Below are 14,130 nucleotides of genomic sequence, written 5' to 3'. Positions count from 1 at the left end.
GTTGCACAAAGTTGGATGTAGCTAGCTATGCTATGCCACAACCCTGACCACCAAGGACAGGTATGTAGGGCTGGGTATCCCATAAAAAATTGCGATCCCAGTACAAATACCAGTACCCCTACAGTGAAACCAATACCAATATAGAACTTAATACAATACCTTGTTTTCTTCCTCATTCAATATTAGACACATGAATGGAAGCAATCAGTTGCGTAAAATGCCAACTATGTCAAATACAACTAAGCCCTATTAGTCCACAATCATATTTCTGTTTCTATTCTACAGTGACTACCACTTTGAACTATGCAGGGCGCTAACAAGATCAGTGTCAAAATCACCGTAGCTCACCAAAAACCTTAACTCTAATTCCCTGAAATCACCCCTCTGAAGAGAAGGTAAGTTTAATTTCCTCCCCTTCCCTGAAACAAAACTTCTCGTCCGATAAAAACGCCACCCCCTCGTAACATCTGTTTGGCTCCAATATATAAAAAGCTGTTAAGCCAGTGTGGCGGGGTGGCGCAAGCAACAGCAGCTGTTCCAATGCTGCATTTAGTCCTTAATTAAAGTTTGACTCAGCTTCTTCAGAGTTTTTGTCATCTTCTTTTTCCCACACTTTCATCTCTTCTCCCCCTGCCTTGCACAGAGAGCTTCTCTCCACAACAACATTATTTATAATTCTTTGGTGCGAGCCGCCTTGTTGCTGTTCGGAGTTAGCTAGTGTTGCCAAGTTCCCTCCCTCACCCCTCTGTTGTCTTCTTCTTTTCCCTCAGCCATTTCTGGCCGAGGTGCATGCTCTGGCATCGTTTTGTTCAGATTTCTCCTATCCCGCCCTTTCACAAATCTGAACGCTCACGGCTTTTATGTTGATGCAGCTACAAGCAGACTGGGAGACGGGCTACTTTTGAAAATGTGTCTGTGCTGTGGCCAAGTTGACTGTGGCGCTGATTGCCGAGGGCAGGATGAGGTGTGCCTCTTGAATGAGCTAAAAACAGCTTGTGCCATGCTTTGAGAAGAGCACATGTGGTGATGCCTCGCTAATGTGTCTTCTTTAGGAGTTTGTAAAGAAAGGTCACAAAGGACTAATGTTTCAGCTCGATGATGTCTTTGGTTGGATAATGTAACCTTTCCTGCCCTGTTTGTCTGCTCTAAAATTAATCATTGGCTTTATGGCATTGTTTTCAAGCTGCACTCAACATTCAGTGTAGCCTCAAGTGCCAGTTGAACAAATACTATCTGTCATGTGTCAGAGGGCAGGCGGAGAGAGTCTGCTGGTGCACCGGGGGCCATGTCACGCTGATCTCAAGAGCCAAATGAGGTCACACTCGGGTAAAAATGGAGAGCCAAGCCTATCAACCAGAACAGCCACATTCCTGCACATGCAATGGAAACCAGGGGAATCATGGATCTTGGTAAGGCAGAGGAGGAGGGGGGCGGTCCCCAGGAGAAAGACTTGGAGAGAAAGGAAGCTACTCCTCCCAGCTGCCACGCATCAGCACATCACACCAGTCACAAGTTACACACCCCATTTCATTTGGAATGCGGTGGCCCGACAAGAGCTGAATGGTATCGCTGACGCATTCCTTCATGTATGCTGGCTGCTTCATCACATGCTCTGCTTCCTTATCTGCTCCAGAAAATCTACCAGCTGAGAGAACAGACTCGCCGGAGCAAAAATAGGCAGACGCAACACTTACAGACACTCCTCATTACCCTACCTCTCCTCACGTGGGAGTTGGCACACCGCTGACCTGTGTGACAGCTCCTGGTGAGGGGAGAAGCGGCAGGGGTCAGAGGTCACCAAGCACAACTGGGCCATCATGGGATAGCAATGCGTGGCTCGCACTCACACCCACCCAAATGCCCCTCCCCCATGATGCAGTAGCAGCTCAGAGATCCACCCCAGGCTGGGCAAAAAGCAACACGAGGGTCCTGGCAATAAATGCAGCATGGCCCCACTCCACCTTTAAAGTAGGGATCAGTCTAACCTCTGACCTCCCCCTCCGTACCCTCCTCCACCTGCTCTTCTTCCATTTCTGGGTACAATCAACACCCCACCCCCTTCTAGGAGGTCTGCCATTGTCTGGCCTGGAGTACTTATTCCCAGACTCCCCCTGCTCTGCTTGCCTCCCCTCTGCAGGGGGTCGAGGAGGGAGAGGCGACTTAAAAGCACCCCCGGGATTCACGTTGTTGCGGCGCGGAGCTAGCCCAGGTCTGCTAAAAGAATTAGGCTGAGCAGCCGCCGATGTTCTGCACAACATGCTGTCGAGTGGTTTTCCCCTTAACAAGCTTTGTAAGGGAGGAAAGGGAGGGAAAAGGGGGTTTTATGGTCCTTGAGCACATGTTTCCACTGAGGGACCGGAGGGAAAACAACTGGTTTTTGAGGAACATCCCAAAACTTTTGTCTTAAGTTGTTGGATGTTAGTAGGACAGTCTCCAAGCTGTTTAGCAGCGCCTCCAAGGAGGTTGTAGGCCAAGAGAGAAGCAATGATATGCAAAATGAAAGTTTTAAAACCTTATTTGTGGCCCTTTTGCATCCTATCCTATTTGCTTCCTATAAAATGTGTCATTAGCTTGCCAATGTCACTAACTTTCAGAAAGCATTTGCATGGATTTGCACAAGGTAGTGTTACTGGGTAACTGTAGCACCTGTGAATAGAGAAAAAGTCCCTTGTACATGTGCCTATAGTCAACATGCTATGCAGTGGCACAATGCCAATGCACAATGAAGGCCAGACTCGGCGGGCTACTCATCACTTCTCCCCTCTTTAACCCTTTGAGAAGAGCACAAAAGAGGGAGCTGACAAAGAGGTGGTGTAAAGAAAAGGAGGCAGAAATAGGAGGAGGAGGTTTAGGATATTCCATGCCGCTTCAGCTCAGTTTTAATGGCAATTTCAGACTACATTTGTTGTTTGACAACTTGAATTTGGCTCCACCATAAGCATGGAGTGATGGCTGCCAGGAATCCAAACTATTTCTCAGAGAAGGACACTGTGATTAGGCTAGAGTAAGTAGCCATGTGCCTCTTACGAACCCTTACAGGCTTGCACTATTATTTATGCTCCAATTTTCTTCAAAATAACATTTCTGTGGTTCTCTTGGGCATCCGTTACTAACAGAAATCATTTGTCATCTGTGCTACAGTTTTAAAATAAGCTAATCCTGCTTTCAGTCAGGGCTTAGAAAAGTTTGGAGCTGGCCACAAAACCTGACAGGTCCCACTTGGCCCTGCTGTGGAAAAGTGGCTACTGCAAGGTAAACGCAGGGAGGTGAGAGGCTGGGAAGTGCTCCAAAGTGATTTAGGGCTAAAGCTACTCAAAATCTACCCTTCTTTTTGCAGCTGAAGTGGGATCGCATGGAGGATTTAAGAAGGCTAACTGCCTGTTACTTTACACTGAAAAACTTACATGTTTTTTTCCCTTTATTGACTGGTTTTATTGGTTTTCTGTGAAGTGAGTCCGTCGACATAAGACTTCACCAAACTCGCATGTACACACGCATGTACGTACACACACACACACACACACACACACACATCAAACTAGCCAGAAGCACCAGCCCATATCTGAAGAGTGCCAGGCACTCATGGGAAAAACATGAGTGGTAAACAAAATGAATAAATGAGCACTTATCTCCATCTGGTAAACACACCGGTGCTGACATCAGAGTGTGTGGTTTATGAGCCATGGAGTGTACGTCCTTATAAGCCAGAATGCAAATAAGGAAGAAAAGAGAAAGGGTGTGTGATCCTACATGTGTCCTACATGCATATGCACCTACTTTCTCAGTGTCGCCACCACTGCCTCAGGGGCGACACAATCACACTGCTGACCTCTCTGGAATAAGCCGCCCCTTTCTTCCGCTAACATGGGGCTTGTTGTTGGCTAGTTCACAACACGCAGCCACAGTAAAAGGGGCCAGACAGGCGGCTCGCTGATTTATAGGCTCGCCCTCGGCCATGCTTTCCCTGGGCAAGTGGCTCTCTTCAAAGGCCCGCCTTGTATTAGTCTTATTTACAGGGCTGGGGAGAGCAGACCTAAATTATTTAAGATTACCCTTGGTAAATACAACAGAAACCAGGAGGGTGTGTGTGTGTGTGTGTGCAGGAAGGGTGGACAGAGGATGGAAGACAGGAATGAAGAAGTGGGAGATGCAGAGGCCGAGATGGTGGGAAAAAAAACAAGTGAGCAATTATGAGTTGCTGCTCCATTAACATTAATCACAACAATAAATGGCTATGTGCCTGTTTAAACTCTTCCCCGTTTTCATCTCTCTTTACACTGCACAGAGTTACCTTACATTAAACATGAGGAGTGCCCATGCTCGCTCGCACACAAACACATTCAGATAGTGTCCTGTATACCATCCGTCTGCATGCCATGTGTGCACATCAACACACGCACTGATGATGCACTGCTTATCTCAATGCAAATACATGCACAGGCACACACCCACAGTGCGCAGGCTCCTCTCTCACACAGTGGTTCTCATTAACAAGCCAAACATGCCTGAAGAGGCAGACAGACTCTGGTGAGCACGGTAAACAACCAGTAGGCTCCCTCATCTAAACTGAGACTATCTCAGCATCAGTAACACACACTTTCTGCCAGTGATGCTGACAGGCTGGGCCTGATACAATCCACTCAAAGAGCTGCCTTTTTTGCAGTGAATCCAGAGGGATTTAGTGTTCTTTGCTCAGGGGGAATTTAGGAAGGCAAATATTGGGTAAGGTGATGGCCCCCGACAACATTTTTGGTGCATTCATAACAGAAAAATAGTGTCGTACTTTTATTACTTATTGTCCACTGCCTGTTGGTCTTTGTAGGGAATATTCTGGGAGATTTTAATCTTAATTGTCTACCTACCTTCCCAAGAATGAGGGAGAACTGCTGCTCAGTGACAAGCTAGTTCAACACCTGCGCAAACTTATCTGCAATCTACTTGTTTTGGGCTGACCGTGGTTGTTGTTCATTACCATAGTTTACAGTAAATTACAACATCATCTTGAGAGGAGCAGAGCCTCGAAACTCTACTAGACTAACAAAGTTCAAAACCATAATTGAGGCATGGAGAGAAACCACAAATGCATGTAAAGAGAAGAAATGGTGACACCACTGAGTAGTTGCATTGCAAACTGTCCAATCTTTACAAATTCATCTTGTAGAGCTTTAAAATGTTACAATAAATAATGAACACCAGTTATAGTGAAGCATTCAACAGCTGTCTGTGGATTCCAAATAAATCAAATGTGGAAGCAATCTGATGCCAAAATAAACACCCCTGCACGATTCTTACTAGTTAGTGGGGAGGTTTCAAGACTGACCTGGGAACAGAAATTATACAGGAATAACTAGAACAAATGCAATCTATCTGACCAGATGTGCACCTTCGCAATAAAATCAGAAAGTATAGATGGGAGGTATGGTTGTTGTCTTTTGTTACAGAAAGGAACTGTGACTTCCTGATCGATAGCAAGCCTCAGCTCTTCTTCACAGGAGGAAATGCAACAAGAGGAGCCATTTTTATGCCCACGCAAATCAGGGGCCCGAGCTGCTTGCCTGAGTCAGTGTCTGAGGGGAGATGGACAGAATGCTGACGAGAGCATTAGCATGCCGGGGGGAAACCTCATATGCTGAGGCTGTGCCCACTAGCTGCAGGGGTGGAGGGATTTCTACACAAGGCCACTAGGTCAGGAGTGGAACCAGGGTCAATACTGCATGTTTGGACCTTCAGGCAGAAGCTTCAGGGTGACTGTAACTCAATCTCAGTGGTGACGTGCCAGTGGCTGAGGGTCAAAAACAACCAATGACAGTGTTTCTATGGTTTGGATCAAAGCTGATGTCACAAATTTCCTAAGATTGTCATTTTGATATTTACAAGAAACTAAATCCAACGCAGTGCTCCTGTCAATAAAATGAAGTGCCTGCAAACTGATGAACAAGAGAACTTCTCCATGCCCTACTTAAGTCAATCTCATCGCTCTGCTTTCCATTTCAACCAAACTAATCAACAACTCTTTGAACAAAAGGAGACCATGTAAATTCTGTACCCCTACAGGCGGCACAGACTACAGTGGAGACGAAGTTTATTTTCAATTTGGAGCCAGATTAGCAGGCATGTGTTTGATACTGTCAGAGCGGCAGAGATTTTTCTATTGCAAGTTGTCTTGAGTGAGTGGCCTTTTTAGTGCCTGCTTCAAAAAGCATCCCCCGTACGCGAGCAGCTGTCACTTTCAGCAGGCACTGTGGAGGACGGACGCGGGGGAGGGGTCCTTTGAAGGAATGGTTAAAAGTGGGCGATAAAAATAAACTGGGAGAGAGGAGAAAATTAATTATACATAACAGACAGTTCACTTGGATGAGCACGACAGAGAAAGAGAAACTAAGGCTGCTTCCCTCAAAGAAAAAAAATGCCATTTTCTGGCTGTTCTGCCACCACAGTGTTCATATTTATTTGGCTACATCTGAAGTGAGGGATGCAACAAGGAATCTTTTTTTAAGAGGGTCAAAGCGTCAAACAATACAGACCAAGCTTTCATTTCAAATTCTCCATGCTGGCGTTCACTTCGTGCATCCTCTCTAATTCTGGCAGTTTCCCGGGACCAAAATAAAACTGCTTGCCCCCAGCGTGCACCCTCCTTCTTAAAAATGTGATGAAGCTTGCAGATAGCTCAGTCTGCCTTCAAATTCAGCTGATTGGCACTGATGAGGGTTTATGCTGCTGGCTCACCTGCAAACTCACCTCTTGATATGATTCGTAATGCGGCGGCACTTTTGCGGTTCAACACACCGCCCACTGACTCTCTATCCCAGCTTCTTATTTGGGCCAAATGGAGGTCATTCCTATTTGAGCAGTCAGTCAAGACAGGCCCGCCAGGTATTGGCGAGTGAGTTTATTTCATATTAAGGCTTGTCGGCTGGAGAGGTGTTAGCACCATGAGAGCTGTGTGTGTGTGTGTTTCTGTGGATGTGTGTGTGTACGACACGGCCCTCGGGTAGAGCCCTGCTGCTGTCCCTCTTTAGTGCGTTTTAATATTTCTGCTGCTGTGTGGCTCCTCGCCCCGGGGTGCCACACGAACCCCAGAGAGACAGAGTAAAAACACTTCAACAGAGTGAAATAGGGAGGATGGGACAAGGCTCGGACGGAGACGGAGAAGCAAGAGAGGAAGCGACAGAAGATGAAGACGAGAAAACTGCGGAGTTACAGACGAGCAAAGAGACAGACGAGCACAGATCGAATGAAGCGCGCTCAGAGCACAGCGCCAGCAACACGGCTAACCTCTTTAGCAAGACTGACACAAATGAAAACTTATGTAATAAAAACACACCATCTCCACCGGCTACAATATGAAAGCAGATATTGCATTACAGCTCTGCTCTGCCAAGGAAGCCCTCCATCACACATGGGAGAGAGAGAGAGAGTTTAGACCAATGGCGTACCCGCCGCTCTCTGACATAACCCGTGTACCGGTCTGAGGGGAGATCCTCTAGTGGTATTAAATTCTTCTTCATGCACTGAGCCAAGGAGCAGCAACGAGTGGGCACTGACGTTTCATCTCACTACAAATGTACTACAAAATTGTGCCAGGGGGTCTTAAAAGAGAGAGAGATGAGATCGAGGTTGAGGATGGAAGAATTAGCAAGTTACATGTACAATAGGGCTGCAACTGTCAATTAATAGACTAATCCAGTTTAGTCCATAAAATTGTGTAAATTGCTGGGTGCAAAGCCCAAAGAGACTTCTTCAGATTGCTTCTGCTGTCCAAACAACTGCCCAAAACCCAAAGACTCATCATGCTGAAGAAAAGCAGCAAAATCCTCACACTGAAGAAGCTGTATTCATCAAATGATTAACTGATCATCTAAATTTTTGGCAATTCATTTTGTTTCTATTGACACATAGATTTATCGACCAGTGGTTGCAGCTCCACATGTGCATGGTCTCTTATCCTTAAAGAGGATGGAGGACAAAGAGACAAAGAGTGAAGAGCGCAGGAGAGAGGGTGGGGGAATGGGGAGACGGATCAGAAAAAAATGGGAGTAAGAAAAAGTCAGGGAGAGACAGAGGTGGTGGGGAGGGATGGAGGTAGAAGCAGATGACAGTGGACTCCTGACAGGAAGAGAAGGAGCAAGAAGGGAGGAAAACTGGGGATCAAAGCCTGAGTGGCAACAGAAGTCTGAAGGCAGGAGGAACGGCAGAGGAGCAGGCACAGGGAGAGGAGGAAATGCCTAAAGATGAGGTTGTCACACTGGTTTAAAATGTCCAACAGTAAGGGAAACTGGAAAAGGAGCTGGATTTTGCAGTCTAGCAACACATAGACACGCAGACAGCGCACACTGGGAGCCTGAACACAGTCCATATAATATATTGGCTAGCCACATGAAAGCAATGAATCACAGCACAGTATACCCTGAAGAATACAGTTATGCACTGAAAATCCTTTCACATATATAAACAATTTCAATGACCCAGTGAAGTAGTTTTTCACTCCGACTGAGGAAGTCCCGTGTGAGCTTGATGGAATTTGATTCAAATCCTCTCCCTTAATTCCTTTTTCATCAATATGTGCACTAAAACGAAACACATTTAGGTGCCAGATCGCGATTCAGTTCTCACTCGAGCACGGCTCCTCTGCTTTGTCATCCATCTCCAATCTAATTAGACTTTAAATATGCCGCTCACTGAAAAGTCCAGAGGAATGCAGCGCAGGGGGGTGAGCCACACAAAGGCAGGAGCAGAGGGGTGCAAAGTGCACATGTCAGCTCAAATTCCAAAGTTTGGACATCACAGATTTACCCTTCACGCCAGCGGCAGCCAGACTGGACAGGGCAGACTTTCAAAATTCATGACACCACTGCTCTATTGTGGGGCAGATCTGTATCATAATTAGGGAAGATTGAGGCAAATTGCTCGTAATTTTCTGGCTGGCTTGCCGGCTTTCATGTGAAATGCCGTACAAGGTCGCAGTTTTGCCAAAATAATAAAGAATTTCTGACATCGGCGGCATGTGGTGGGAACTTTTTGAATAATGGTCCAGGTGAGATTGTTTCTTGTAGATTAAAAGGTACACTATATAGTTTTGGGGCAAAAATCTTAATCAGAAGAGGAAGATTTTCAGTAACTTGTTATGCCTTAACAAGCTTAATAAACAACCTCTCTTCCTTTATTGGCAGACCCTGCCACCTTTCTAACTCAAACAGTATTCTGGGGACGTTGATTTCCTCAGAGAATAGCTTGTTTATTAAGTTATGGTTGTGAGTTTATCATTCCCTCATTATTATTGTATATATTGAAATCGTCAGTTTGAATTTCCTCTCCAAAACTACACAGTGCGCCTTTGAGTCAGAACAGAATGGGTGGTGATTTGGACATGGGTAATACAAATAACTGTATAATCCACATGTCTACTTTAGATTATCAGGGGTTTTCTTTACCGTTTTGTCATTTCCAGACAAGTGTCAGCTACATACGCGGGTCCTGTTCGTTTTCCCCAAGTCAGATTTAAGCACTCTAAGCTTTTACAAGCTGCATTTCTAAAGTTTTTACAGCACCTTACAGCTATAGTAAAGCACTTATTTATGTACTTACTGCAGCTAAGGATTATTTTCATGTTGGACAATTAGTCTATAAACTGTCAAAAAAAAAAAACTGCGGCCATGTGCTTCCACACAGAGAGTTATCACTACATTATGTTACATTACTGCCACTCATGTAAAGTGACGCTTGTTTAGGTACATGGGTGTTGTGTGGCTGGGTCGGTCGGCTGTGATGTGGTTGAATGATTTAGAGCTGTGACTGGGCACCACCTCTTAAACAAACACGCATGTCACGGTTCAAACCCCGCATCATTTACATGTGAATGCCGGTGGTCACCGCACTGAACTGTCAATAAGGAGCTGCTGCTTGACTGGAAAACTGGGTCACGTCACTTCTGATAAAGAGTTATCACACAGCGCCTGTGTCTTAGGAGGACGTTCAAGTGGTGGCACAGGGGACAGAACGCACCAGTCAGTTACCAGTAGGTTTATTATGATGTCTTAAACCCTCTTCAGGTGTCCTTCTTCCATATTGCAATGAAATTTTTTTTTTTTTTGGTATGTGTGTGTGTGTGGTGTGTGTGTGTGTGTGTGTGGGGGGGGGGGGGGGGGGCGCGGCCCCCCCCACTCCCCCTCCTCTTTTGCCCACTCCTAAAAAAATGCCTAAACCCTTGCTCATCTGATATGTTTCATGAATCCATTTTTTTTAATAGGGTTCCACATGAATTCACGCAGCAGTGCGGGGGTCGGGGGGGGGTGGATAGTCTAATTTGGTTAACCAGGATTTGATTTTTGATTATTTATTTTTTTTGGATAAAAAATTAGAGCTGAGGAGAATCCGATGGAGCACTGAGAGCATTTTCTATAGCTGACAACCCGATGCGCACTCCACACACCCACAGACAGCCCTCACCACTCTCCATCCCTGCTCAGTGGGGGAGAGATTCAATTGCTTGCTGTCGAATAACAAAGCTCACAAATTGCCCTCCCGTTCGTTAGCAGATTAACGCTCCTATTCACGCCACACCAACACAATTTCTAATTATTTCAAAGCTAATAGGTGGATCGATTTTGTGTGTGTGTGTGCGCGCGTGTGTGTGGAGGCGAGCAGCGACGGTGCACCCTGGAGACACCCAACTCCTCCCTGAGGTCCGTTTAAGAAAAAGCCAGGGGCAGGATGCAGTCAGAAAGGTATATGTGTAGAATAATAACAATACTAATAGTAATAATAATAAACAAGCATGGGCGCTAACGTGGAGCCACGCTGCAGCCTCCTCCAGGCTCCCCGGACTACTTATCCAGGCGACAGTGAGTGTCAGCTCCGTGAATACCTGTAATTATACATGGCGGTGGAGGCATTCCTCCTCCGAGGCAATGCAACAGACAGATAAAACCCGCCGGCCTCTCCAAAACAAAAAAAACAAAAAAAACAACAACAACACTGCACACGATATCACAGCAAGAAGCTTTACACACTGAAAAAAAGTCTTTTTTTCCCCTTCTTTTCTTTACCGCAGCCGACGTCCCTCCAACTCGGCTCACACTGCACCAAACCCGTGCTGACTTACAAGCCTTTTTTTTAGTTTCGAGCGCCAGGTGTTCAGCGAAAAAACGACAAAATGGGAAGAAATGTGAGAATTAATTAAAGTTAGCAAGCCGGAGACTCGTTCGGCGCCCGATTTAATCTGCAGTTTTGCAGGGTTTTTGTTTTTGGGGTTTTTTTTTTTGGTGCGGACAAATCCCGACTGGTGGTCACACCGGGGCGCACATTGAAACACAGCGCTGACACAAACACAAGGCTGCCCTCTCCACACACACCGACACGCGGACACACGGACTGCGCTCTCTCCCCCTCTTCTCCCCCGTGTTTGGCGGCTGGAGCCTCCTGCTCTTCAGAGAAAAAACTCGTGGACGAACCAAACCCGAAGCAGAGGAGGGGGGGAGAAACACGACAAACTCAGCAGCACAAGGAGCACTGGAGAGGAGAGGAGGAGGTAGAGGGGGGAGAAAAATGTAACCTAAATATTTCAGCCGGCTACACCAACCAAATGAAAAAACCCGCTCCTTCCTTCACTCCCTTCCGCACGGTTATAAAAAAAGAAATTGAACAACAAAAAAAGAAAAGCGCAGCACCGCGGAGTCCGGAGTTTTCCCGGTACTTACAGATTCAAGTGATCCTTCTTTCAGATATCCTCGCCATGGTTTTAAATTCCAAAACTTGGGGACATTCCACTCTGGTCACGGAGCGGCGGTGCTCTCTCTCCGGCGGCTCCCTGCGTGTGAATGGGGAGGAGAGGAGAGGAATGCAACTCCGGCTCCAGGAGGGAGGAGGAGGAGGAGGAGGAGGAGAAGGAGGGGGAGGGGGGCAGAGAGGAGGCGCCCCTGCTGCTGCAGTACCCATCTGAGCCCATAGAGGGCGCCCCGGGCCGACTCCAGGTGTGACAGAGACAAGTGTGGGAGTCCTCTACAGTACATCCATATTTAATGTGGCCGCCTTCACAGCACTTATTCACACGCTTTGTTTATTTTATACACATGTATACACGCACATAATCCATCCACCCCATGTACTCATATTTATTCAGTGGCTGTTTATTATTTCTTTGCACCACACAACAGTTAACTCCTTAGTGTACATACACTGTCAATGGTGTTGACCGTTAACAGTGTACAGTGCTGTAAATAAACCTACCTCCATTCTTTATTCCTTACCTGTAACTTATTTTCTTGGTTCTTGTTGTTTCCAGCTGCATGTCTATTTCTGTGAAAGGATCATCACAAGTCAAACTCCTTGTATGTGTACTAGGGTTGGACCGATTGCCAAGCCTGGCCGATCATAAGACAGATATTCAGCATTTTCAGATGTTCGTTATCTGTTATTTTTCTGTTGCTGACATAATAAGCCTCGTTAAAAAATGTGCTCCTTTGTCACTGACGCTACATCCTCTCAAACAATGTCCCATCCACAACATTAACCAATTGATAGCCTCTAAACACTGAGTAATCTGAATCTGCAAGGTAACTAAATGTATCAAATACATGCAGCGGAGAGGAAGTATAAAGCAGCAGAAAATGGAAATACTCAAATTAAGTACCTAAGGACAGTGCTTGTATAAACTGTACGTAGGTTTGTTGCGTCATGGGCTGTTTTATACACAAAGAGTTGAATTTTTACTGCAAATGAATTCGGTCCCAGATATCAGTTTTCAGTATCCTTGAATGCTAATAATTCATATCAGCCCTGAAAAAGCCACATGGGTCTTCCCCTAATGGGTACTTGGGGTGTCGTGATATACCAATACTGACGATAACCGTGATATTAAATAATGAAATGTTGATATATTTTAATAATACACATCTGATAACTACCTGCAATTAATCAAGTGCAGGTTTTAGAACTTGTGGATTTATCGGTTCATCTGGTTGCTTTTTCACTTTTTACTCATCTTTTTGTGCATTTTATTCACAGTTATGATTACAGACTCTGTAACTCTCTTATAAAACTCTTTATTATATTGTTACGGTGAATTTCTTTGGCCATAATAATTGTGTGGTGAAAATCTGGTAATGTGACAGCCCTAATAAGTACTTGGCCAATAAAGATGATTCTGATTTTATGTCTTAACTCTTTTCATTAGATGTTACCTAGTCATTAATGTATGGTTATTTTATATTTATCTTTTTTTCTGGCAAATTTTTAAGTATTTTTTGTCTCGTACTCAACATATCCTAACATTGTGCAGTGAAATGCTTTGTCGTCCTGTACTTGACCCAATAAAATATCTTTTGAAAATACAATATATACAGCAATAGATACGTGGATTACATATGGTGGAACTATATAATCAGAATCTAGTTCACTTCCAAGTAGTTGATTACACAGCCTAGAAGGAATTTGTCTTGTTTTTTTATGCATAACAATGAGCGCACAGTATGAGACCATTAAAAAAAAAACACAAGTGCTGCAAAAGAGAATAAGAAACTAGAAAAATTGACGTTTTTCAGGTTCTCGGTTGTGTTAAAATGTGTTAATGTTATGTTCTGATCTTCCGATTTGAACTTTTGTATACACACTTTTCCAGCAAAAAAAAGAAAAGCTCCCTTGTCAGTCTGAGGAAAAGAAGTGATTACTGAAACCCAGCAGCGCTGTGTTGTATTGTAATGACTGCTTTCATTGTCTTTGTCATATTTTTGCTGTAACCTGACACAGAGGGGAAAGTGGCAAAAGACAGGAAATAAAGCTTTTTAATGGATGAACGAGCAATATTTCCTCAGAGGTACATTTTGCTAGAGAACACCTGACACGTGTTTAAAAGTCCTTCTGGGAGTCTTACATTCGAGGTACGAATACTCCCAGAAGTCCTCATTTAATTTTATACAGAAGTCTGTCACCACATTGTTCACACTGTACTATACAAGTACAGTGATATGAAGACAATTCAACAGCTTAGGACAGGACTAAAAGATGAAAAATCATAGGCATTGCTCATGTCCATCACTCCATAAACTAATCATCAAAATATCATGAGAGTGTTTGCTGTCATTATCAAAATGAATTTCAAAGCACCTTTCTGACTCAAAGTTTGGACCAGCAGTT

At 44.8% G+C, this 14,130-nt stretch overlaps 1 protein-coding gene across 4 annotated transcripts in view; it reads right to left on the bottom strand.

Moving 5' to 3' along the window:
• Positions 1-13,660, bottom strand: part of plxna1b (plexin A1b) — a 189,371-nt gene extending 175,711 nt beyond the window's left edge. For 2 of the 4 annotated variants that reach the window (XM_037100802.1, XM_037100801.1), the window contains exon 1: positions 11,697-13,659. The gene's annotated coding sequence lies outside the window, so the exon portion shown is untranslated. Of the gene's footprint in view, positions 1-11,696 lie in introns of all 4 variants that reach the window. The other 2 variants (XM_037100800.1, XM_037100803.1) reach the window with 2 other exon arrangements.
• Positions 13,661-14,130: the final 470 nt, after the last annotated feature.

The sequence above is a fragment of the Acanthopagrus latus genome, chromosome 6 (assembly GCF_904848185.1).
Source record: "Acanthopagrus latus isolate v.2019 chromosome 6, fAcaLat1.1, whole genome shotgun sequence".
NCBI lineage: Eukaryota > Metazoa > Chordata > Actinopteri > Spariformes > Sparidae > Acanthopagrus > Acanthopagrus latus.
The sequence above is the reverse complement of the archived record's forward strand: the minus strand, read 5'-3'. Positions and strand labels throughout refer to the sequence as shown.